We start from the raw sequence: 26702 nt of genomic DNA on the forward strand, positions 1-26702 counted from the left end.
TCTATTGGGGAAGCTTATATTTATGACCGGGACGTGGCGAAATTTGATGTAATTCTGAGAACCGTTAAATTTCAAATCAAAACAGAATTTTTTTAGCGCTGACAATGAGAAAAAACGGAAAGAAGTTGAAAGCACTCCTGTATTTTTAACTAAGAATCATTAACACGAAAGTAAAAAAGGTTTATCAAGAAGGCCCATAACTAAGAAAAAATTAAATAAAACCGCCCTTGGAAATACTTCGATTAGAAAACTTTTACTTTATTCGGGGCTTGAGTTTTCAGTGTGCCTCGAGACATAAATACTTTTGACTCATCAGTTTCATTTCACATTACCATCCCTGTAATTCACCTGAAATTAACCAAAAAAGATTACTTCTCTTGAATGAATTTGTCAATTTGTCAGTCTGAGTCGGGGGTGGTCGAGCCCGTGTGATTATGCGTGTATTTTTTGAGACAAATTTCGACCAAGAATTTCCCGGAGCGCCCCGAAGACAAACAACGGACCAACCCTGGCATTCCCGGGGCGATGGACGACGTTCCGCAGTTTGCTGAACCCCGGAGCAAATGTCATGTGCTTGACGGACGAAAAGCTGGGGGTGTGAATGGGGAGTGGGTACGTTGATGAGGATTTTTCCGGAGGAATGTGATGAATTTTCTGATTCAATAGTGTGATGAAGAGAGAGAAATAGTCTTATGAAAAGAAAGGGCATATTTTGATAAAAAGCACCATAGTCAGATGAAAAGAAAAGGCATAGTTTGATTAAGAGAAGCATAGTCTGAGCAAAAGGTGGTGTCTAGTATAATAAAAAAGAAAGCATTGTCCGATGGAAAATGACGTCATAGATTGATGAATAGAGGAGGTCATATTCTGAAGAAACGGCGTTTAAATAGTCTGATTAAGTGGATGATATAGCCTGACAAAATAGGAAGAAATAGTCTGATGAATATTGGGAGTCGATGAGGCGAAGGGAGCCTAAAGCAATTCACACTACAGTAATATAATGCGTTGCGTTGAAATAGGTATTTTTAATCATCTTCGCTTCAAATAGAGAAAAATTGTCTTAAAATACAAATATCCATAAGAAATCGGGCTGCTGAAAAGAGCATCTGAGGTAAATCTAAAATAATTGCAAAGTTTATCTAAAAAAACAGAAACCGTGGCAAATAATAGGGCGGGTAGGAAATAAATACTCAATAGAAATCGCTACAAATTTTTGCTTTTTGATGTCTGTTTGATTTTAATGGAAAATAAAAATAATTGAAGAGATGAAGCGAAAAATTTTTGTTTCCCATAATCTCGTTCATTTTACTGTAAGCCTAAATTTTTTGACTCTGAAATTGTGACATCGTGAAATTTTTCGACATAATCAAAAGGTTTCAGTTCATCCCTGAAGTTTTGCAACGCGTATAAATGCTTGCTTACCCGTATATTACTTAATATTGAACATTTAATTTAATACTCAAATGTTTAGTGAATACTTTACACTTAGTAATGTAATTAATCCCTCATGCAAATGGCTAACTTTATTCAAATAAAAATCGATACTTTGAATTTCTGAACAGGTCGTGAATTTTACGGAATGAGATATTGCAAATGAAATCCACTGAACCTATATTTCTTCGTTTATGCACAATTTTCTGTCTACGAATCTCCCATTTAATCTCCCATTCAAGCGAGCAGCAGCCGACGCGTCTGTCTCAGATGCACATTCTTCACTCGGTTTTTCCGGCACGGTAGTTGACCGCGGCTGCCTCCCCCCGTAGATTTTTATGCGGATTCGTGTACCTACACTCTTAATTTTCTTCACGATTTTATCACAAGACGTATATTCTTTTCCTTCTCTTTTTCCTCAATTGATTTCTACAACATAAAAAAGGTCTTAGCCCTTTAAATATTCTTTACATCTGAGTTTTATAAATATTCTGTATTTTTTTCTTAACTGAATTTTGGATATACTCTTAAGCCTCTACTTAATTATGAAAATTGAATTAATCAGGAACAAAAATATATAAAAATTCGTGCAGGAACCCTTTTGACCTCAATAAGTCCTCGAGGTGCCGGCCAATGTACACATTATTCATAATTAAATTCCTTGCTAAACTAGTCCCTGGAATTAGGCTGGAGCTCCGAAACCTGGAATCGCACATCGCGACCCCGACGTTGTAACTCGACAAAAAACCCGTCTTTCGTATTATTTTGGGCCGAATTACGAATTCAAATAAACATCTTTCCCGCCTGGGAAGTAATCCAAATAATACGCATTCCATTGATCTAAGCTTGCAGTATTTTTAATTTTAAAGCCTGTACTTTTACTAAAAAAAGTGATCTGCATCAAACGAATTAAAATTAATATTCACGGAATATTTTTCAAAATATATCTTGCAACCTTTCAGGTATAGAGCTGCTTTTTTTAGCGCATTTTCTCATTTATGGAAAAAATGCACTATTGTGCTCGCCATGTCCGTCTGTCTGTCCGTCCGTCTGTCCGTGATCTCTAGTTTTCGTCGACGAGAAAATACGCTCTCTGTCACTCACTGCAGTGAGTACTGAGTTATATTTTTAGGGTACTTTTTCAGATATAGAGCTGATTTTTTTAGGATACTTTTTCATATATAGGGCTGCTTTTTTAGGGTACTTTTTCATGTATAGGGCTGCTTTTTATACCCGTCTGCCGTCCTCTGTAGTTTACAAAAACGAATATGCAAAATGCCCATCATATATATATATAATGCGAGAAAGAGCTATATACGTTAGAGTTGTTCAACACCACGGCTGAAGTTTTTAGTTCTAGAGTTCCGCTGGCAAACCCGCCCCATTCTGCTGTGCGACTCCGCGCCAAAAAGAGCAACATGCTGCGTCTGCATAATTTCATCTGCATCTCACATTTGGAAAAAAGGCGCTATTGTGCTCGTCATGTCCGTCCGCCTGTCCGTCTGTCCGTCCGTCCGTCCGTGACCACGGTTTCGTCGACGTGAAACTCTGTAATTCACTGCAGTGAGTACTGAGTTATATTTTTTCTACTGTTATAGATTTGGTGCGGTAAACTATACTACTATATAAGCAACTAAATTATAAATTAATGTTGTAGTGAGAAGAGAGGGTCCTGCAGTCATATATGGAATTTTTTTTTATAATTATATGGGGTTAACTGTGCTGCTTTTCCTTGGTTTAAAATGCCGGTTAAATTATAAGATAATATAGTCATAATATATTTTAGAATTAAAGATGATATGAGTTTACAAACTGTACGTGAGGCTGTGACAATTTGACTTTCATCCTTTCTCTATTTAACAAATTTCATTCTGTTTGTCCAGCAAAAATCGCAACGTTTTCAAATTGCTCAGCACCAGATAATCATTATTGAAGTCCATAACTGTTACTGTTTGCTATAAGAAATGTGCAATTTTAGAGATCGATTTACTTCTAATTATTGTCAATATAATTTCAACAAATATTAATTCATTCTAATAATATAAATTTTAATTTTCATAATGATAATCAAATTAAATTAATTAAAATTAAATTAAATAATATGATTAAAACAGAAAAATATAAATTGAAACAAAAAATCGTGATATTTAATGAAATTTGAAATATTAAAACTGCCGCCGTTCAGGTGCAAACGCCAGCCATTTGCATTTCCGAATATTAAAAAATTTGCACTTTTTTGCGATGGTTTTCAGCTCTGGCAAATCTTGATGTTCTTTAAAATGAAATGGATTGATTTTTGTTGCGATTTTTAACGTCGCTACTAATGGCCCATCTGTCTTCTTCCCGCCATTGCTGTCTCGCATGTTTTCATGAATGAGTCATGTTGTCTAAATAGTGACACACTTTATTACCCACAGAGCGAGCAGTGAGCGAATGTAACACTGAAATACTTTGGTACCTGGCCAAACTGGGTCAGGTTGACCCACAACAGGGCACAAAATGCATCGCTATTTAAATTAAGTCTCATTTGTTTCACTGTGTGTATCTTTCATGAAATTTTCTTATTGTTAACGGCTTTACAAAAGAAGTCAACATCTGCCTTTGTTGCTTAATTTTTTTCTTATTGCCGAGGGAAGTTCGGATTTCGAATTCCAATTGTAAAACATTTACGGTTGTTATGTGTAAAATTCCTTCAATTGTCACTGGAAAATATGTGTTAACTTAATGAATAAAGTAATATTTACGTTCCAAATTGGTATTGTACTACAAACGAAAATCCTTTCTTTTGATATTTGAGCAACAGTGACTTCATCGGGATCGTAATATAGAGTATTTGTAACAAAAAATTTATTTAAAAATTCAATTATACAATTAAAGCTATCGCTAGTTTTGTTTGCTATAATTACCTTACTAAAACTTGTGCTTAATTTTATTTCAGAAATGACAATTACGTTTTGTTTATTGGTCACATTTTTGTCTTTTTTTTTATTAAAAATTACTCATGACTTCAAAAATCAATTCGAACGCACTAAAATCTATGTATTTTTTCTTTCAATATCATCAGAAAAAAATATCAGGACGCATAATAAAATAACTTGACTCTAAAAACTTCCGACATCATAGAATAATAATATAAAATAATTAAAAATAATTTATATATAATTACTTCTATGATATACGATTGATTTAATCATTAAAAATTTTCTTCAACGCACAGATAAATTATTGAATATTTTTGCTCCTCATAAGCCAAAGACTGGTAAATATCCAGCCTTGGAACTCAAATCTTCACTGTAATTAAGCTTATAAATCACTGTATTTTAAATCTTCACCGTATTTCAAAACTGCCTCCATATTAATTAAGTTTACATGGAGCGCTCATTACTGGTAACGATTCTTCACGTTGGCAAGAGAAATGCCCTCAATAAAATGGGATTAGAACTTTTTTTTCATAGTACAAGTACGGGTAATTTTAGTGGCTGAGTGGAAGCGAAACAAGAAATTTGAAGAATTTACGTCATGTCCGACAATTATTAAAGCTTGGCCATGTTGTTAAAGTTCGTTGTTCAATCGTTATGCTACCATAAACGTATTTTGTTCATTTCTATAGTAGAGAAGAATAGTTATGCTTTGAAATTAGTTATAAAATTTAGGAGTTGGAAATTGAATAATATTGTATTTACTTAAAAAGGGCAAAAAATTATTGCCTTCGTATGTGTAGAAATGAATTTAATATATGACAGTATGTGAAGAAAAGACGCCGTACAGTTTGCCTGGAGGTGTGGCTGCGACCGCCTGATAAGCTCGTCTTCAGTGACCAAGTGGTGCTGACAGAGCAGAGTGTTCTGACAGAGCAGCGTGTGCTGACAGAGCAGGGTGGTGCTGACAGAGCAGCGTGTGCTGACAGAGCAGCGTGTGCTGACAGAGCAGCGTGTGCTGACAGAGCAGGGTGGTGCTGACTGGTCGTCTGAATTCACAGGCAAATCTTCGATCGAACTTTTTTAATTTTCTTGGACAATTTTTTTGCGATGAGTTATACTGTCTAAATTTTTTTCCGTGAAACAATTATTAGGATATTGAATACAACATGTCACGTGTATCCCATAAATTAGTATTTTGTAACTAAAAAAAAATAATTATGATTTTAATCCCAAATTACTCAAGTTACAATGAAAGAATTCAGACAGTGTGAGTTAAAATTCCCTCAGACATGAAATATTTACTTCTATATTTTAGTATATGCTAAATAATATACATTTTGGTCATCAATTTGGTTGCGCTCGATCACTAGATCCTATTTAAATCTATTTTAATCATTCAGTTCATCATATTATTTAATGTAATCGTTCACACAGATCTTAGTCAGTACTGAACATCCGAATTGAACGGAACTTTTAATAAATCATTTTAGTAACACTTATTGAGGCTAAATAGCTTTGATTAATATTGTTAAGAATGAGCGCGCATATAAAACTCTGCCACTGATGAGTCTAATGAATATATCCTGGGGAACTAGCAGGATACTATCCACAGTGAACGATGTCATGATTGAGCTTTATAAATGTACATCCTCTCTGAACGCTGCCTTTACTGAACCTACACAGTAAAACTTCCAGTATTAGGTTCTAACTGATAGTTATTACCCATGGTTGAACTATGTAAGCTTGACCCACGAGGATATCCGTCTTTCAGTTCAGCTTTCTTGTTACGTCACTGAGATCGAGAAACGAAAATCCCGTCATTCCCTTGACGGATCGGTTGACTGGTTTGATCGCAGTGATTGGTCATCGCTCGTGACGTCACTGAGATCAGTGACGTCACAGGCGAACAACAAACTACATCGGCAAAAATGAGCATCTCATGGGTCAACCTTATACTATTTCAACCATGGTTATTACCTTCGAACCTTCAAAATGCGCGTTCAATTGAACCGTTTCACCGCTGAATCTGTAGAATCAGTATTTTGTATGAATAATGTTCCGATTATGCCATCAGAATAGTAATTCAAACTAAAGAATAAGTGTCCTCCAGAGCTCTTAAAATAGTAGATTTTCAGATGAGAATCATCTGAAAAATAGATTTTCTCCTTGAACGTTATCACTAATCAACCAGCAAAATAAACTATATTTCAGTACATTGTTGAAACTCCAGAATAGTCTTTATATCTTCAGAAAAATCGTGCCCACTGAAATGTAATCTCAGATTTTTTCCTGTTTAATTTAACGACTTTCTCAGATTGATCCATCGCAATGAGCAAGATTTTTCATAACATTCACCAGTGTTTACTTAGACAACAGTATCTTCGTGCTTGCAGAATGCAATTCATACAGTTTTTTTTATTTCCTCTTAAGTGTTTCTCCCCTTCAAAGATTGATAATATTTAGCACAATCATTTGCAAGAAAATTCTTGAATATCCGAAGGGGAGTGGATTTTAGAACCGGATCTTTGGCTTTAAAAAAACGGAGCTGAACCGGACTCGAAAGTTATCTCATTTTCCGGATTCAGTTTTGTCTGAGCATGCTGAATTTTCGGCTCTTTTATTTTTTTCAAATTATTTTAATTTGTATAAAAATGCTTCAAAATATATTAAATGTACTCAAATGCTTCAAAACTTGAATAATCATGCACATAGTCCAGTTGTAAAATAATTAATTTAATAAATGTTTTCAGAATATTAATTTTATTTCAAAACGTGACATTAGCGACCTTTTTGGGAAAGTTAATTTATTTACATAATAATCTACAGAAGTTTCATCTGACAAGAAATTGGTTAAGGTTTCATCCTGGTCAATAAATGATTATTTTGCTCAATTATTTGCATCACGTGCATTTTAGTGAATTATTTTCACTATATATTTGAATCCACATGCAATGTGCTTTTAAGGTCTCGAAATTTCAACATTAATTTTCAAAAATCATTCTAAAATCATAGGTAACACCTCCATAAACGCAGCCAAATGTTTCCAAATAGTCGGTGTTTCGATGTATCCTTAATTTGTTGTCATGGGTACACTCGAAATAATTTTCAAAATATATGTTACGTTATCACTAAAATTTCTCGCTTGTTCGCGTACCATTAAAGAATTCAAGCATCTGAATTCGCTGAGTCGCTGAATTTGATAAACTAGTTTCTAATGATATCATTGAAATATTCGATAACGAAAATAAATTCTTGCGTCAATATCCGGAAACCCTTATCATAATTTCAGAATCAAGACTTCGGGAAATTTCTCTGCAATGGATCACCAGGCTATTACAAAATACAAGGCCTGTTTACACGAGGTGACGTAAGAGTTGACACAAAAATAAATTTAATTAATCAATTAATTAATATAGAATAATTCAGGGATGAATTGAATAATATAGAGTAATAGAAAATTGAGGGACGATTATTGTTATTGCTCTTTTTCGACGCACTGCCACCAGCCTGCCACCGGCCTGCCGCCAGCCTGCCACCAGCCTGCCTCCAGCCTGCCGCCAGCCTGCCGCCAGCCTGCCTCCAGCCTGCCACCAGCCTGCCACCAGCCTGTCACCAGCCTGCCTACAGCCTGCCGCCAGCCTGCCGTCAGCCTGTCACCAGCCTGCCACCAGCCTCCATCTGCCACTAATGCCACATAATAAAACGAAACGCGATTACGAACTCCTTATAGCGTTAGTATCGACGCACACTTTCTCTATACTTATTCTGGTAGACTTTCCAAAACGTCGATATTATGTGCTTCAAAGTCATAGTTAAAATCCTTTGTTAGTTAAATTAATGGTATTAAATAGTTAAAAAAAATTGCAACCGTACATATAGTCACTTTAAAGACTGATTTTATCAACGTCAATTCATTTTTTGAAAAGTATTCTTGTTATATGAAAACAACAAAATAAAATACATAAAAAGAATACATATCTTTTTATCTCTATCTTTATTCTTTCTTCACATAGGAGATCACAACACGTAACAAATGCACGAAAAGATCAAAGAAATGACGAAAAAAAATCCTAGTGAATGCCCATACAAGTCGAACATCTTCGCGGACGATAATTGGACAGGTGAGAAAGGCGGTACATGAGTTAAATGATAATGGGATATAGGCAAGAAAAACATAATGTTAACAAGTTCATACTATAATATTAGCTACCCATAAAACTTCAAACAGTATAGGTCACTAAAATATAATTTAAAAAAGCAAAATCAATATTACTCTGATTACAATAAGATACTGCTAAAAGAAATGTCACAACAATTAAACCTGTCTAATAACCAACATCAAATTAAAACTGGGTAAGTATAAAATCACGGAATTTTGTTTTTAAAAAGAATTTGGAGCAATATTTTTGAAATCGTCCGGCCACTTGTTAAAATATTTACGTAATTGAAAATGTAGTTTGTTGCCTACTTACAAGCGTAATTGAAAATGTAGCTTGTTGCCTATTTCCAATTAAAGCGTACGCCTCTGGTATTATGAGAAGGGCGAGGAACAAGAAGGACGATGACAGATTAAAAAAGACATTGGTCACGAAAAAGTGACCCATTCATGAATTTTAAAGCTGAAATATGTTCATATTATCCAGTTTTAAAATTTTCGACAGCCAACATAATAATCGAAACAAACTTTTTATTTCCGATGCGGAAGTAGGAGATAGTATGTGGGATGCCTCACATAAAGGGACACCAAAAGTCGAACCATCTCTTACAGGACCTAAATCTTTCGTTATGTCATTGGCAACACAGATAAAATAATCGTTAAATTCAGTAGACATATCGGTGCCAAGCATAAGCTTGTTATTTTTACACAATTTAGTCTTTTTAAGCGCAAGATTGTACGCAAGTAAGGAGTTAACAATATCTCATAAAACCCCAGAGTCGTTCGACTCCTTCTGAATTTTAGTCGAGTAGTACTGCTTCCGATTTGTTTAAAGTAAGATCTACGGTAAATTACACCAGTGCGAGAAAGCTTTAGATTTTAGAAGTTGATGCTTCTTCTTGATGGCAGACTTTATTTCGGCGGTCACCCAATTGGAGGCAAATGTTTTCTAATCGCGACAAGCTTTATAGGAAAATATGAATTGTAAATTTGGAAATTTCGGCCATGCAAGACTGCATAGCAAAGTTAGGTTCATCAATATTGGAAAGAAATAGAAATACAGAAATAAACTGATAAATTTTCTCTCTAAACTTTTGAATATTGCCAGCATTAATAAGGCGAGTTTTTGTCATAGATGGAGCAGTCGAAATCTCGGTCTGATTCTGGGTTCGAGGCATAGAAATTACACCAAAGATAATAGAGTAGTGAATAAGGCGTAATAGCACGAAAAATGCTAAATTCGTTCACAAATATGTGATCAGAATTATTCATTTGTACGGCATCAAAGTCCTGTTCCTCGCCTCCTTGCAGACGAAGGACACTGGGTGTTTTTAGCGCATTATCTCATTTATGGAAAAAAGGCTCTATTATGCTCGCCATGTCTGTCCGTCTGTCTGTCCGTCCGTGACTTCACGTTTTCGACTAAAAATTTAAAAGCAAAGAATAGTCCACAAAAATTCATATCTTTATAGAAAACGTTTCGGAGTCCAGCTCCATCGTCAGTTCGTAGAATCTAGAACATAAATAGAAAGTCACAAGTTAATACAATTGAAAGCACAGAACACAATTAGAACCTAAATTTACAAGTAATAGGGCATAAAAACCTATCTATTCACAATTTCAAGGGGATAGGAGCTCACAGCTGAATTTAAACTGGGCCTAAGCTTAAAAATGTACAATGATTCTAAGATACGCAAATCTGAAGAACCGGAGGTAGAAGCTAACACCCTAAAGTCACTGTCAGAAACAGGCACATCACACTGCTCGGCGTGAGTGCGCACAGCCGAATGAGGGGGGCGCGATAGCAACTGTCCGGTCCTACAACTCCTGCCCTTATGCTCAACGATCCTGGAATAAAGATTGCGTGAAGTCATACCGACGTACGCAGATGCACATTGTGCACAACGAAATTGATAAACCAGGGACGATCGCATATGAACAGGGAGCATATCTTTATATCTAAAAAAAGAACCGATTTTGAAACTGTTAACCAGAACAATATGGAGTTTAACGCTAGGAAAGTATTTATTGAACAAGACTTTTAACTCTCTTGACATAGCTTCGGACGCAGGGCCGAAGTATGGAAAAGAACAATAAATAACGTTCCTACTATCGCGCTCGGGAGCAACCTCACTGAATCGCTTCGACATGAATTTCTTGATTTGGGTATACACCAAACTTGCCGGAAAACCATTGAGCGAGAAAATATTTCTTAAAAATTCAAATTCAGCATGCATAGCCTGGTATGTTGAGCAAATGCGAAAACCTCTGTATAATAAAAAAAATTTACGGTTTAAACCACACACAAGATCGTTAACATTTTTAAACAGAGAATTGAGACAAATTTCAATTGCTTCGTGAAGGGGTACATTGGTGAACAAATTTTCTACGTCAAAGGAGGCCATAGTTAAATCCTGAACGTCAGTAAAATGTTTCAAGCGATTCACAAACATGTAGGAATTATCAACAGTATACTGATTAGTCGTAAGACAGTTTAAAACCGGAACCAAAAATTTAGCAAGTTTAAAACTAGGAGTATTATACGCGGCAAAAATTGGTCGAAATTGAAACTTAGAAGCAAAATCAAACTTGTGAATTTTAGGTAAGCCATACAAAACACCAGGGCAAGAACCAGAGGTATAAAGTTTAGTATAAGTTTCAGGTGAAAGGGCAGAAGAATCTTTAAGTTTACGCAAAAAATTATTGATTTCGTCTTCAACTTTCAAAATTGTTTTAGAGATCTGATCTGTGATTTCAACAAATTTGGAAGCATCAGTGAGGATTGCATTTAGGCTACTGTTGTAGCGACTACGATCCACAAGAACAGCACCCTTGCCCTTATCAGGTTTACAAATAACTAGGTCTTTATTTTTTGCTAGGCCTTTCAATAAAATTGTGTCACGAGGTTGGAATACAGAGGAGAAAACTTTATAGGACTTGAAGCCTTAAAAATGCCGGTACGCTAAACTTTGCAGGTTGCCTAAAAATTCAGGACGATTAGGAGTAGGAACATTCTTAATGCTAAGAGCGAGTCTTTCAAAGGCTAAGAAAAATTTATAGAAGTCCAATTTAAAAACGGGCAGACAAAAATCAAGGTCAAATGCGAGCAAAAATTTAACGCGGGGTTCCAAGCTAAAGGAACTGTAGTTAAACACAACTTTATCAGGGTTGACGGGATGAATTTCGTTGTGGATGCCTAAGTTATGAAGTTTCTTTTGATGAGTCTGAACAGTTAGTTGTTGGCGGATAGCCTATGCTATCCGCCAACATGCCAGACGATCTACTGAAGCATTCAAGAAAGTAACTGTATGTGTTTCTATGTATGTTCTAGATTCTACGAACTGACGATGGAGCTGGACTCCGAAAAGTTTTCTATAAAGATATGAATTTTTGTGGACTATTCTTTGCTTTTAAATTTTTAGTCAACTTGCGATTTAAGCAAATAAGTGACATTAATACTTTCACGGTTTCGTCGACGAGAAAATGCGCTCTCTGTCACTCACTGCAGTGAGTACTGAGTTATATTTTTTTTGCCCCTATACCGACGATACCCACTCCCTCGTTATCCGCGGTACTAAGAGTATTATCCACAAGTACATTAACCTTATCCACAAATACTTTCTTGAAATGATCAGGATTCCAAGTTGACTCAACTTTACTCGCAGTAACGTTCACGAAGGAAGAGTTGATGATTGATTGGGCAACGCTACCATGCCAGGCCATAACTTTTACATGAGATAAATAATTCAAATATAATTAATATTATAATTAAAATATTAATAATTATTATAATTAAATTTTTATAATAATTAATATTATCAATAATAATTAATTAATAATCAATTCATTAGACTTTTTCCAAGCGCAACACTGGTGAACCCATAGATTTTACCTCATCATCAATAGGAACATCCGCATCATTCCTGAGGACGAAAGAGCGGTGTCCGGTAATGGATCCCTGAGGTACAGGGACGCCACGAGACATGTGTACACCGCGTCCGAGTAACTCGGGGGAGAGGTCTGCTTTTCAATATCAATATACAAATCATTATATCTATATACTAATATACTAATCAATAATCTTTCAATCAATATACTAATTTTATGGTACCACCTGAACTCGTGGTGATACATATTCTCAATTAAATGTTCGAAAGATTGTTCTCTAAAATAGTCTGATTGTTCATGCATTTTCATCTTTAGAGTTTTTAATGATTATTAAATTATTTACATTTCTACATAATAATTATCTAAATTATCTACGTTATAAGTAAAAGCAAAGTATCTAGTAAGGCTTTGAGCTGCGATGAAATAAGACTGAGTTTAAGACCTGCAAAAAACTGCAATTTTAATGCTCGGTGACTTACAGGCTACATTTAGACGAGTTTATTACGGTTAATTAACTAATACGCCTCCATGTTCGCCTCTTTGCCTGCCATATTTCAGGTTCTGAGTTTAAACGTTTTGTGGATCTATGGGGTTATAATTTTTGTGTATTCTTCCAATCTTTCAATCAGTATTGGACATTTTTTTTAATTTCTCTTGTTTATTTTTTTCTCTGCAGTTTGTTGTTGGTACTGATTGTTGGTGTGAAATCAATGGGAATGAATAAGCTACTCTATAGAAGTTTTTTTACTACTCAGCGAAAGTTGTACGGATTTGCAGAAAATTTTTTGTTGTTAAGAAAAACCTGTAATTAGTCACCGCATTCGCTGTTATTTAAAACTAATTAAAAGTATTGTCATTTATATTTACGCTTCCCTAATAATTTCGGAACGAGTTCTTACCTTTATTCTACTATATAACCTGTTGGGGTTCTTCAGTTATAAAGGGAATGCAGGAGAACAGTTTCGAAATTTCTTGATACATCATTTGAAAAGAAGTAATAACGCGGAATAGACCAGCAATTATTCAGATGAAAAATTTATCGTATAAGAACCGTCATTGAAATAAATATTTCACAACTCTTCGAGATTTTTTAGCCATAACACGTTCATCGAAAATGTGATTGAACTAAATTATGCAAGTTTCGAAATAAATCAATGTTGTTTTCGCAAATCCAAAATTTTAAAATTTGTTTTAATTTTCCGCAATTTTGTTTTTTTCCTATCAAAAATAATTATAAGTATTAGAATGAAGCCAGGTCTAAAATTACAGCTTTGACTACAGCGAGACGAAAACACTGTTGTTAACGTGTTATCCTGATGCAATTTAATCAAGAAAAATGCAAATTGTATTACTTCATTGGAGACTTTAACTTTATTACGAACACCGAGTGGCTCGTACTGACACTTCGATGAGTCAAAACACGATAGCATTTATTTTGAACGTCCTTATTTGAAGACAAAAATGTTGATGTTTTCGACGGTAGTAATAAGGTAACAGGCATGTACATGAATAACATTTGTAACAGCTGCAAAATTTTTAATGCTTTCGAATACTTGAAAATGTAATTATCTGTTATACAATAATTTGACCACCTCATCCCATTTTTTTACCCAACCTCATCCCATTTTTTCACCCCCACACATTTATTCAAAAACTTTTTAGACTGAAGACTATTTTTGCGAAGGGTGACTTGCTTATTTTGTTTGGCATGCGCCCGCGTCTATTGACTGCACGAACGGCGCTCACTTAAATTTAAGAGTTTCGTGCATACGAATTAGCCGTTCCAGTCAAAAACAAGCCATTAGGAGGCGGAAAATAGACATTCTCTCACCTCTTGCGATTACAGAGTGCATTTTGGCAAGACTTTATTTTGAAAATATTTGGTTTTTCTTCTACCTTCTATAAAAACTGTCTTGCAAGTTTCAGGTCAAAAATACTGATAAAGCTTTTGGTGTTTTAACATCCATATTGGTTCCAAAATTATCATGATTTTAATTAAAATGGCTTACTTAGAAATGGAAACTTACTCATATTTTCTATATATGTGTTCTATATATATTCTCATCCTAGCGGGATGGCGGGATGTGAGGGAAGGGTCAGGTGGCGGGATGTGAGGGAAGGGTCAGGTGGCGGGATGTGAGGGAAGGGTCAGGTGGCGGGATGTGAGGGTCAGGTGGCGGGATGAGAGGAAAGGGTCAGGTGGCGGGATGAGAGGGAGGGGTCAGGTGGCGGGATGAGAAGGAAGGGTCAGGTGGCGGGATGAGAGGAAGGGTCAGGTGGCGGGATGAGAGGAAAGGGTCAGGTGGCGGGATGAGAAGGAAGGGTTGGGTTGTGAGGGTCGCAAGAAGCGCTAATCCGGAGAAGCCCCTCAGAGGCTAAGGCTACTGTGCACCAGAGTACAGCTGTGCACAACTGCTGTGCACAACTGCTGTGCACAACTGCCGTGCCTGGTTAACTAAATACAATGGGTAAATACAAAACAATACAATAATTTTAGGGTACCTAGTATTCAAAAAGTTAATACCAAAAATTGGATATGAAAATGCATGGTTATTGGAAGTTATATGACGCCGCTAGTTGACGTTGGACTGTTGCGTTATTCAGCTGGCGTAAGATCGTTTTAATACCTATTCAGGTATTTTAGTTATTATTCACTGAAAAAATAGATTAAGATTCGAACGTTTTTGGAGTCGATGCTCTTCGTAGAACGTCGATTGGAAACATTACCGAGTTTAGAATGAGAATTAAGGAGTGAAACTTGAAAATTAAATGCTTCAAATTCATCAGTTTATTGAGGTCTGACCAGGTTTGGAATTACGGCAACCATGAGATGAATAAGTTCAAAGGTACGTTCGTACTCTGCTAGACGATCCAAAAATTGACGATCCACCAAATTACGCCATATTGCATGAGAATTAAACTGAATTTGGCAACAGAGCAAGATGTGAATTTGACATGCAAAAAATTGCTAGAATAAAATGCACGCAAAAGGCCTCCATCACGTGATTTTCAAACGACATGATGAAATTTTTAGCAGCTCACCCTCCACAACGACAGACTCTCAGAATCCATATGTAATCACGATCAATTGAAAAGATAATAAATGTCAATGTAATAATTTAACCACAGGAGTAACTTGTGCACGTCCTTATGATAAGAACTTCCATTGAAAAATTGGTTGGGCTTTAGACAACCTAAATATAAAAAGACGCATGCTGGGAACCATAAACACTAATGCACAGTTGGCGATACCATGATTAAAACGTAAGTCATTTTTTCGTAGAATTTTCGCATTAATTGTCATTTTATTAAACTCGTTGATTACGCAGGCTGGGAGCAATAAAGTTTTTTTTTATCATAAACTGTGATTGATTACTGAAACCAGGTTGTCTTATCGAAATGTGAAATATTTCAGCCTTCAATAGTATTTGTTTTTAGGACTAATAATGATTATTTTTTCTCTTTTTTTAGGTAATTTTTTTAAATGCTATTTTCAAAACATAATCATCCCTAAGGTTTTTTCTTCAACCTTGTATTTTGGTCGAATGCTTGTTGTCGACATGAGAAGAAAATGTCAGGATAAAAGATTTCGGACGGCAATGCCTTCGGCTACGAACCTTGCTTTCTTCAGGACCAAACCAGAGACAAATACTGGGCAAATTGGAACAAGGGTTGCACTTACGAACTCTCGTCCTCCATTACAATAACAATGGTCCTTCTCTCTCTTTCACCAAGGACATCTCAGTGCCAACATAAAATCAGTGACACGAAAAATGATGCCTACAGCAGAGCAAGGAACTTTTATGTCGGCGAGCGCGCTATGTCGTCCGTTTACGAGTGGCGGGCTGAGGTCGAAACTGGCTTGAGAATAATCATTTCAAATGATGATGTGTTGCGCTGGAGGTAATGATGAGGAATGAGTAGCATTCTTTGCAAAATTTATTCAAATAATGTGCGGTTCTAGAGGTAATGCTGAGGAATGAGCAGCATATCTGTCGATAGTAGTTCAAATGATGTGTTGTGCTCAAGGTAATGATGAAGTTCGGGCGGCAAGCATTCCTGACAGAAATAGTTCAAATGATGATGTGTCATGCTGCGCTGAAAGTAATGATCAAAAAGGAGGAAATAGAATTGTGGTGTTGAAATTGAATTGTGGTGTTGAAATTGAATTGGGGTGTTGAAGGTAATGATGAAGATTGAGTATCATTCTTCACCATTAAAGTTCAAATGACAAGTCAAAATAGAGGTAATGATGATAAATTGGTAGTATTCTTGGCAATGAAAGTTTAATGGTGAATCATGATGGGAGATAATGACGAGGAATGAGTAAAATTCATTGTAATGATAGTTCTAATGATGAAGTGTTGTGCTAGAGGTAATAATGAAAAATGTGTTTAATTTTTAGTGATAGTTGTTCAAATGATGGTGTGAGATTTCATTTGTTTACATTTTGGAGTTTGTGTAGTCGAAATTATGTTAGATGTTTGCTAGCCCAATATTTCTTTGTTCACTCGAAATTTCGGTGTCAGTGCGTTTCGTAGCCAGTTTACCGCCCGTAGGTCTTAACTCCAGTCGTAATCGATTTTCACGGTGGCAAAATTTTAACGTTGCAAGTGACATTAATAAACTCGATGGTCAACTTTTGGGAGGCTTGAAAATTTGAGTGAAATAAAGTAAATAATTAGTGTAAATCAGTTTTGGATCTTCGACGACTGACTAATTATTATAACAAGATCTTTTGGAGTCAGATCAAAGCAGAAGAGTTTAACTCGTTGTGAACACCGGAATTGCGAACTGAGGTCGGGTAGATCCTGCATAGCAATCCAAGATTCAACAGATGTAGTGTCATACTGCAGGGAATGATGAGGAATGAATAGATTATTTGCGATTATAGTTCAATAGTTGATGTGTCTTGCTGGAAGTAATGATGATAAATGCGTAGAATTCATGAGTAATGATGTGTGAAGTGGTAGTCATGATATATATACACTGAATATGATATATATACAATACACTGAAAGCGGTGCTGTGTTCTTCGCTGAAATTTAAATTCTATTTGAGAGGTAGACTACTTCACTGAATTTTGAGTTATAAACGTTGAAAAATCTGTAAAAAATGAAAATATCAGTAAACGAAATTCCGTGAGCCAGAGATAGATACAAAAAATGGGGCGCTTATTTAGGGTGAGCATCAAGCCAAACGTGCCTATAAATTTTCCAAAAGGTGCATCAACGATTAACAACTTCAGTCTTTCCTCTTTTGTAAAATATCTGGACGTATCTCTGAACAAATGAAATCCACGATGAATGAATGAATGAATGAATGAACACGATAACAAAATTTGATTAGTAGTGTAACATATACACCGACTGATTCTGCAAACCCCTTGAAAATTGAACGCTAGGTCGTAATCGCTGAATAAATTTTCTAACCAATCGTACGCAAAACTCCCAGGCTACGAATATATATTACCAAGGTATCGTATCTGACATCACAAATGCTGAACATTTGGCCTCGACGAAAAATATATTTGTTTTAAAAGTAATTATGGATTATTTCTGCAAGGAACCTGAAGCACATTTTACTCTAACTGTAAAACATTTGTAATGCAAAGTTAATTGTTGACACCGAATGAAAACCCACAAATAATAGTCTAATAGCATAATATATTCTGATGAAAGACGCTTGTTACGTCCGGCGCTGCGTGGGACTGCGAGATATCAACGTGATGGTGTAGGCTGTGCTACGCCACGCACTAACGCTTCAGTTCGTGCTGCTTGTTAAATAAATATATGCATACAATCATTAAATTTGTGATTAATTCACAATATTGTACAAGTGTACATGGTTTCCAACATGCATCTCTTTGCATTTTATTCCTGAAGATTTGTACACAGTTTAGGCCATGCATCATGCAATGTAATAGTGACAGTTCGTTTTCGCTTCCTATTTAAGCTTTCAAATTTCCGGCGCTTCATGCAGAGATGCGCGCTTCAGCATTTGGATTATGTTGCGATAAAATTCTCTATTAACCACTTTAACTACTAGAATATTTGTACTTATGGTTTTCGGGTATCAAAATAAGAACACTTAAATATAGGATTTTGCACAAACCTGTAATTTTTACTATTAAAAATTGAAAACGGATTGAAAATTACCGGAAATAACGCATGAACTTAAGGCTACGCTATATCAATTGCTACATCAATTGATTTTATAGAATTAGATAAATACATGTACATTTAACGAGTATAATTTTTGGCTGCAGTTGAAGCATATTCAAGGATATTATTTAAAGGCGGGTCCTGTATCGCACTATTCCAGGGACCACTAATTCACTTTGTGTGCCCCTTTACGAGCCTGAGCGCCTCCTGCCGAGAAGCCCGTTAGCGCGTCGCCGAGCGCTGAGGCTGCGTCAATCCCGAGACAAATGATGCGGTCGCTCCACTGGTCCTTTCCACAGCCTGGCCCAATCTCGGCTGTCTCTGCGTCTCTTCTCCATCGTTCTGCTGTGTCTGTACTCTGAAATCTGGAGCCAGTCTCTCCTCCATCGTTCTGTTGTGTCTGTACTCTGAAATCTGGAGCCGGTCTCTTCTCCATCGTGCTGCTGTATCTGTACTCTGGAATCTGGAGCGTCCATTCTCCGTCGTTCTGCGGTCTTCGAAATCCCGAGCGTCTGTTCTCTGTCGTTCTGTATTCTCTGTCGTTGGAATGTCCCTCCTCTTTCGTTCTATCGTCTCTGCAGTTTGGAGCTCATCTTCTCACTCCTTACGGGGTCTTTGCTGTTTTTACGGTCTCTTCTCTAACGATACATAGTCTCTGTTATATAGTCTGTCTCACCTCTGAAGGCCTGTCGACTCTGCAATCTCGACTGTCTCTTCCCCGTCTCCTTGTAATTTGTCCAAACTCCAGCGTCTCTTCTCTAACGTTCTACTGTCTCTGCTATATAGATTTCCACTTCTCAGACGTTCTTCATCCTCTGCAATCTCGTCTGTCTTTACTCGATCATTCTGCAGTGTTTGTTACGTGGAGTCTATTTTCCATCGTTCTGGATCTACCATAGTTTTACAGTCCAGAACGTTTTTTTATCATCGTTGAGGAATGTGCTACCTAGCATGTTTTTCTTGCATAATCTTGTATCGCTGCAATGAATTACAGTTTGCATATCTTCTTCTTGACCTTTGGTGCTGCTAGAGCTCTTTTTACTCTACTTTCTGTTCTTTGCAAGTAAAATGTTTCGGGTGGTCTCTATTAAGCAGTTACCCAAGTACTTACCACTTTGTACAAGGTGGGTCAAAAGTCACTGACCCTTTTCATTTTATAATATTTTTTAACTTCTTAATAAATTTTGATTTTCTTAATATTTTCATTTCCTTAATATTTTCATTTTCTTAACTTTTTTGTATTTTCTTATTATTTTTTATTTTTTAAGATTCTGGAAATTAATTATGGAGAAATTCAGTACCGTCCTATGAACACATTGTAAAATTTTACTATCAAAATCAAGGCTCAATAATTCTCGTTCACCTGATCTCACTAGCCCAGAATTTTTTTTTGTGGAAAACGAAAAGGTTTATGCCAACAAGCCGCAATCTTTAATGGAGCAGAAGAGAAACATCACTAGAGAAATGAAAGAAATAAGCCCAGAAACTTTGGAAAAGGTCATGGCAGAGGTAATCGAAAGAGCTGCAACTTATGAAGCAGAAATTGGATGACAGATGTTATTTTTCACACTTAACGATCAAGTTTCTAAAGCTTACTTAAAGTAAATTTATGATAAAAATAAAATTAAATTTGTGATAAAAAATCAATTTCCATTGCATTGACTTCATGGTACTAAAATTTCATGCATATAACTGTTAAAATAGAAAAGTTAGTTAAAATTGAAATGGTTTAGGGACTTTTGGCGAACACTGTACAATGCTTTGTACGAACCCTCACCGTGCCACAAGTACCAAAATTTATGCAGTTGCTTAGCCAAATGGGTGCCGCAAGTAAACCTCACATCATGCTGCTAATAAAACCTGTATGTGCCGCAAGTAACTAACTTTATGGAGATAAGTATCCCTCTGTGTGCCGCAAGTAACCTCACATAATGCAGCTAATATGAGCCCTCTCTGTGCCACAAGTACCAACATTTATATAGTCACTAAGCCATATAAGCGGCACTAAAGTAACCTCTAATTATGCAGATAATAGACCCTCTAGGTACCGCAAGTACCCAACATCATTCCGTTGCGTCGTCTCTGCTTTTCGTGCAGCCTTCACGAGGGAAAAAGGAGCGCCGAATGCCCCCATGCTTATGTATGGCCTCGGTTTCCGCCACTGCGTCGGCCACGCAGAACAACGGCAGTCCCGCTGCCACTCGAGTGGAACGACCGAACGTTGGAGTCTCGTAATGCGTCTTGAAGGAGGGAATTCTTCTTGTAATTCTCGTTAATGAAAATGATCACTTTTTCACGGGATATAGTATTGATTTACTTCAACAAGTTGGACGCTGGAAATAAGTATGAAATTGAACAGATAATTCAAGCGGCATCAAAAATCATTAAAAATTGAAATGGGCTCTTTTTTCGTGAATGATGTTGAAGTGTAGTTGGAATATTTAGAAACGTCATTTCAGAAGTGAGACACAACGGTCTCTTAATATTGAATGTTGAATAATTTTCACCAAAGCATTACTGCATTGAATATTGAATCATTTTCACCGAAGCATTACATCTCCAAGAAGACTTGGAATTATTTTAAATTGACTTTTCATCGTAAAAACATCTATGCGCGATCTCTTGGCAGCCAAAAGTGATCATCGTCTCTCGTTCGGCTGATCACCGCGGTAACCTAGTAGCTGATGTTCGACGTGTCCATGATTATTTTTTTCTGCATGGGATGGACTAGAAATTTGAATTTTGACAGCGGCATCATTTGTCCGAGCCATTTTTCAAGAGCGTGTTGTGGTGTCCGAACGGAGATGGTGCGACCATTTCTCCGGCGTTATGACGGAGTGCCTCTATAACATGTGATGCGTTATTCAATACAATGTCATGGATAAATAAGCTTTTCCTACAACAGTAACGAAAAGCAATATCTTATCTATTGGTTCGGATATTGAGATCAGACAATATTTTCAGGCTGCGTCAACAAGTAAAATTTTTTATAAAATTCTTATTTTTCCGAGTTCGATTCTGTTTCATGTGAAGTAGTTCTTGTAGTTTTTAGTAGTATTTTTTTGTAGTAATTCTTGTAGTAGTTTTTTTCTTGTGAAGTAGTTATTGTGAATGATGCTCACTGCATCATTATTTAGCTCTTAGCTCTTATTTTCATTATAATAATTCAAGACTGGGACGCAAATTTACTTGCTTGATTTCATTCTCAGATATGAGCCGTGAACTATTTCCATCAGTTAAACTTAATATAACCTAGACATAAACACCGTCGGACCACTTGCACTCATTTGCAATAATTTCCCTTAAAAACACCGTATCACCTCACGCTCATGCATTCGCAATAATTTCTCTCACAAATAAAAGTTATCTTGTGACTTTATTACCAGAATCTACCCATGAAATTCTGGAACCAAGTATCCGGCGTTCTTGAGCACCCGACGGGCGATGTTGCCACAGAGGAAGGCTGTAATTTCCTCTAGTAGAAGATTTGAGATGAGCTACGCGGTGACATTTTTATGTCAGGAAGATCTGCCAGTTGTCTGAGAAGGCTGAGATTTTGTTCGGGTTCTTATTACCTTATTAAGTCGAGTACCTATAAAAAATTTAAAGCTCTTGTTTCTCGCGTTCTATTTTTCCAGGCTAGAAATGTTCTTTGTAGGTATGGAATTTATGAAAATGTAAGTGATATCTTGTTTGTATACTTTGCCCAAAAATTTTGACTCTCGCTTTTCTATACCTAGATTCCATGATATCATACTCGAAAAAGATAATTTTCGGCACAACAAATTGTTTTTATTGAATGTTTTAACCATTATTTTAGGTTCGATTAACTAATCTTATAATGACGAAACTTTTTGAGTTGATTAAGAATCTCCAAAATTTACCGTGCGAATTTTCACTAATAAAGGGAATGTGAATTAATTTTGAGTTTACGAGATGCGATTAAAAATATTTAAAATTCGAGTCTTGACACTCACCTTTTTCTCGTAACATGAACATTTTTGTCTGAGTCTTGGAGATTTATTTCGGAATCTAAAAGATTTAAGCCAGAATTGAGTTGATGCTTCACTCGCTCTACACGTTTCGCAGCTTTACAAAGACGGCGTCGCCGAAAATCTCCCGGCATTATACCCAATGCATAATAATATTATGATGAATGCCGTCATCCTTAAATGTCACAAATTTGTGAATCCCTTGTGAATTTGGAGGCGGCTTTAAAACACAAGCAAAATATGGACGCTCCCGACTTGGGTGTTGCAAGGTGGGAAGAATCTCAACAGCAGCGACTGGTGAGATTCTTTAAATTTGTTCTAGTAAATGAAAAAATAATTTCGGTTTAAGATATTAATTGATATATGAAGAAAAATTTGTGATGAAATAATTATTCTTATGTTTCATACTGCATATTTTATTTGCATTCGTATCTGTAATTTATGAAACACAAAGGACTGAAAATTATTAAATTTTTCTTATATTCTTGAATACGTAACAGAATTTTATACAGATGTGAGTTAACTATAAATTAAGAATTTGTCTAGTTCCTTGTGGTTTTGGAAATCAAAATGTCGTCATTTTCGGTAACGATGCATCAATAAAATTCCTTACAATTTCAATAGTAGACCATTTTCAGTTCTTCGATTTCTTTGATTTCAAGAAAAAGATTGGGCTTCAACTGCTAAAATGAAATTTTATTAATAATAAAAAATTCGAAATTCAACTTTCAAAAAACCTGTTCGTCAAATGACTTTTGGCGAAAATTAATCAACAATTTCGTATATAATACATAATGGGAAGCTTAAAAAAAGATTTGTTGCAAAATGCTACATTTCAGCACTGAGGGCACTGACATCTTCGCAAAATAATCTTTCATGAAGACTCTTCTTTTTGAGTAAATAAAAGTTTTCGGCATTTTCTTATCCCTATCTTAGTTCCCGTCTGGCGGTATCGCAGAGCTCTTCCTCTAAGCTCTCAAAAGCTCTCACTTCTGCAGACAAGGAGAACTGGGGTTCTTACTTATATTCAAGTGTCTCAGTGTTTGGTGGAAATATGAAATTTCTGCAGACATTTTAAAGTCGTCGTCGGATAAATTATGTAAGTTTTTGCTCGTATATATACGAGTAGTGTTAATGCGTAAGATGGAGTACAATTGCGTATATATTTGACAAATTTGGTTGCTACACTTGTGCCTTAATCGTTTTCATGTGTCTCAACTTTTTTGAAAATTTTTCGAAAACCATTTTTCATTCATATTTTTTCAGTTTTTCTTCGTTGATTTCAAAAACATGCCATGATTTCACCATCACGAAAAGATTTCTTCATTCAATTTATTTGTTCTCGTTGACCCGCTTTTGTAAAGAATGCATCGGAAGAGGCCAAACTTGCACCCGTTGCAGGGTCATCAATAAGCCTTGTATCAAAGTTTGGTCTAGGGTTACTGCCAGATTACCATACGCCTTTGCCCGTCCAACGTCTCAAGTCTAAACATTCTCCATGAGAACTCCCATCAAGTTCGGTGGCATCAAGATTGCCATTTACAGATACACTTCTTTCATAACAAGCCAAAAGAATAAGCTCATGAATATTCCCCTCAGTTTACGATCGATCGAGTGCAGATATTTACAAAAGTTTCTGTTAAGTTTGTAACGTATTTGTTTCCGTGGACTCCTGATATCATCAGCAGGGATATTTGATTGAGATGTTTTGAAGCTTGCGCGATATTGGAAGGCTTCAACTCGTCTTTTCATATTTGATTAAATTACTTTTACATTGGATTAGAAACTTATTGCTTTTAAAACTTAAGATGATCATTTCACAATGAAGCTCCTAAAATTTTGATGTAGTTTTATAAACTTGAAAAAAGAAAATATAGATTCTAATTATTTTTAGGCTCGCAGTTTCAAGTCCTTTTCACACAGCCAATGTAAGAATAACTAGTCCTTAACTTACTTCAAAAAATAATAGTTTCCATGACCGTCGCACCAAATTGTGTCATTCCGACTCATTCGATGGTATGAAGTTCGAGCATTCCATGAACGAACATACCTTTCTAACGTCTCAAATACATACTTTTTTAAACGCAACCTGTAAATACTTTTCTAACGTCTCAAGTCATAATAAATTGCAACGGAGCGCAACCTGTACATAGTTTTCTAACGTCTCAAATCATAATAAATTGCAACGGAGCGAAACATGTATACTTTTCTAACGTTTCAGATCATATTAAATACGAAGCGCAACATGTATATCCGCGATGCTAGAATTTCAAAAGATCAGCAATCATGACTAATAACATTGTAAAATAAAACACGGATCCCTCATTTATTGCTACGCTGATATTTAGAAAATTTAGTTTTGAAGCTTATTTTTCTCCGAGTTTTAGGAGATGTTTCTTCACGAGAAGGACACAGAGATCGTTTCTCAATTGAAATGTGATAAAAGTATTATTTTTTATATTGGAATGAACGTCTCGTCAAGTACATGTAATTAAATTCCAATGCTGGATAAAAACGAATTTTAGAAAAGTCGACGAGAAACTCTAATCAATTTTAGCCGATTGCAAGCAACTTCAAAATCGAGGCGTTCCAGGATCTGAATTATTCACTGTTGGATATAGAAGAAATTCAAAATCAAGGAAAGAAATCCCAAATACAAAAGAGTTTAATAGAACCTGGGATAAAATAGGATTCTCATCCATCTCGAGATAATGAACTTGTCCAAGACGACATATGTAATTACTTGCAATAAAACTAATATTCATGTGGTATTATTACAGGCAATACGTTCGTAGCTTGCATGCGTCAAAATAATGTTTATACGTATAATACTTAACAAAATGAATAAGGCATATTTACTCACCTTCAAAACTTCATCCGTTGCTGAGTGAACGGCTGTTTAGGCTTCGCCGTGCGCGAAGAACAATGCGCTCTTCATTGTCTTATAGAAAGTCTGCTAATTTTTAGAAACAAATTGATTTTTTAATATTCATATAATACCTTGAAGAATAGGCGCCCTTGCCTAGCATAAAACTGCAAAATTTGTTCGACATAAGAATTGCGAATTCATTCCAATTAAGGTTAATTAATTAATTTTGTTATCATTCATATTAATGAGACAGCTTTTTCTAAGATTCATATAGCAATTGATGAACATGGGTAGGTTAAATGATCGCCTAATTCTTAGTCATAGCTTGTTTTCGCTTAATGAGTGACTTTCATTTGTTTCGATCTCAAGTAATTAGGATTCAAAAGTTTTTTTTATTCTCTTACGACATTCACATCTATAATGCTCACTTCATCTGATTTTGTGCTTGCAGGAGAAATTTAATTTTTTATCCAAAGTGTCACTCAGACGCAAATTGTCATCCCTTAACTAAGTTTTGTCTTCAAAATACGACTCCTAATATATTTGGTCAGACACCAAAACGCATTGTAAAAAGTAATTAAATTAGTACTACTTTTGCAGCGTAATCTCCACACGTATTACTGAATGAATATTGAGCATGTCACATATTGGTCGCAGAAACCGTTTTTCCCTTCAGCGCACGGCTCCATCTTTTGAAAGTTTCGACGGCGACCCGATATCGTATATGTTTTCTTGATCCACCTACTTACACCACGGAAATCTTTTGGGAAGCTATACTGCATTTTATATCAAATTTAAAAGTTTTTGCCATATTTTTTACGCCTTCCTTCTTTCACGTCTCCAAATACTCAGTTGAAATAAAGTTCAAAATTCAATAAACTCTTATGTGAAGTCTCTAGACTTGCTCAACAATTTTTATTTCATTTTAAGATCCATTAAAATTTTTGTAGGTTATACTATATATATAAGTATTATGCAAACTAACCTTTATTGTATCTTTTACTTAATTCACATTAATTGCGTTGGACTTTCGCGCGAATTGGGCGTTTAAAGAACTAACGCTTCGTAAATTTTAGGAAGTCTCATTTAGGGCGAAATTACGTGTTATTACGTGTTGATATATAGAACTTATTTCATTATCAGAGGAAATATTGAATATATGTTTTTTCATTTTAACTTTAGTTAGAAGTAACTAATTAATAAACCTATTAATTTCTGACTATTATAGCAATAATATTACTTAACGCCAACCGATATGTGTCATAAAATCCTTTAACGCGG

At 35.7% G+C, this 26702-nt stretch overlaps 1 protein-coding gene across 2 annotated transcripts in view; it reads right to left on the bottom strand.

Moving 5' to 3' along the window:
* The window catches only part of LOC108680810 (innexin unc-9), a 46275-nt gene extending 20835 nt beyond the window's left edge, over positions 1-25440 (bottom strand). For both annotated transcript variants that reach the window (XM_018169724.2, XM_018169723.2), the window contains exon 1: positions 25416-25440. The gene's annotated coding sequence lies outside the window, so the exon portion shown is untranslated. The remainder of the gene's footprint in view (positions 1-25415) is intronic.
* Between the last annotated feature and the right edge of the window lie 1262 nt (positions 25441-26702).

This window comes from Hyalella azteca, unplaced genomic scaffold (assembly GCF_000764305.2).
Source record: "Hyalella azteca isolate HAZT.00-mixed unplaced genomic scaffold, Hazt_2.0.2 contig9385, whole genome shotgun sequence".
Lineage (NCBI taxonomy): Eukaryota > Metazoa > Arthropoda > Malacostraca > Amphipoda > Hyalellidae > Hyalella > Hyalella azteca.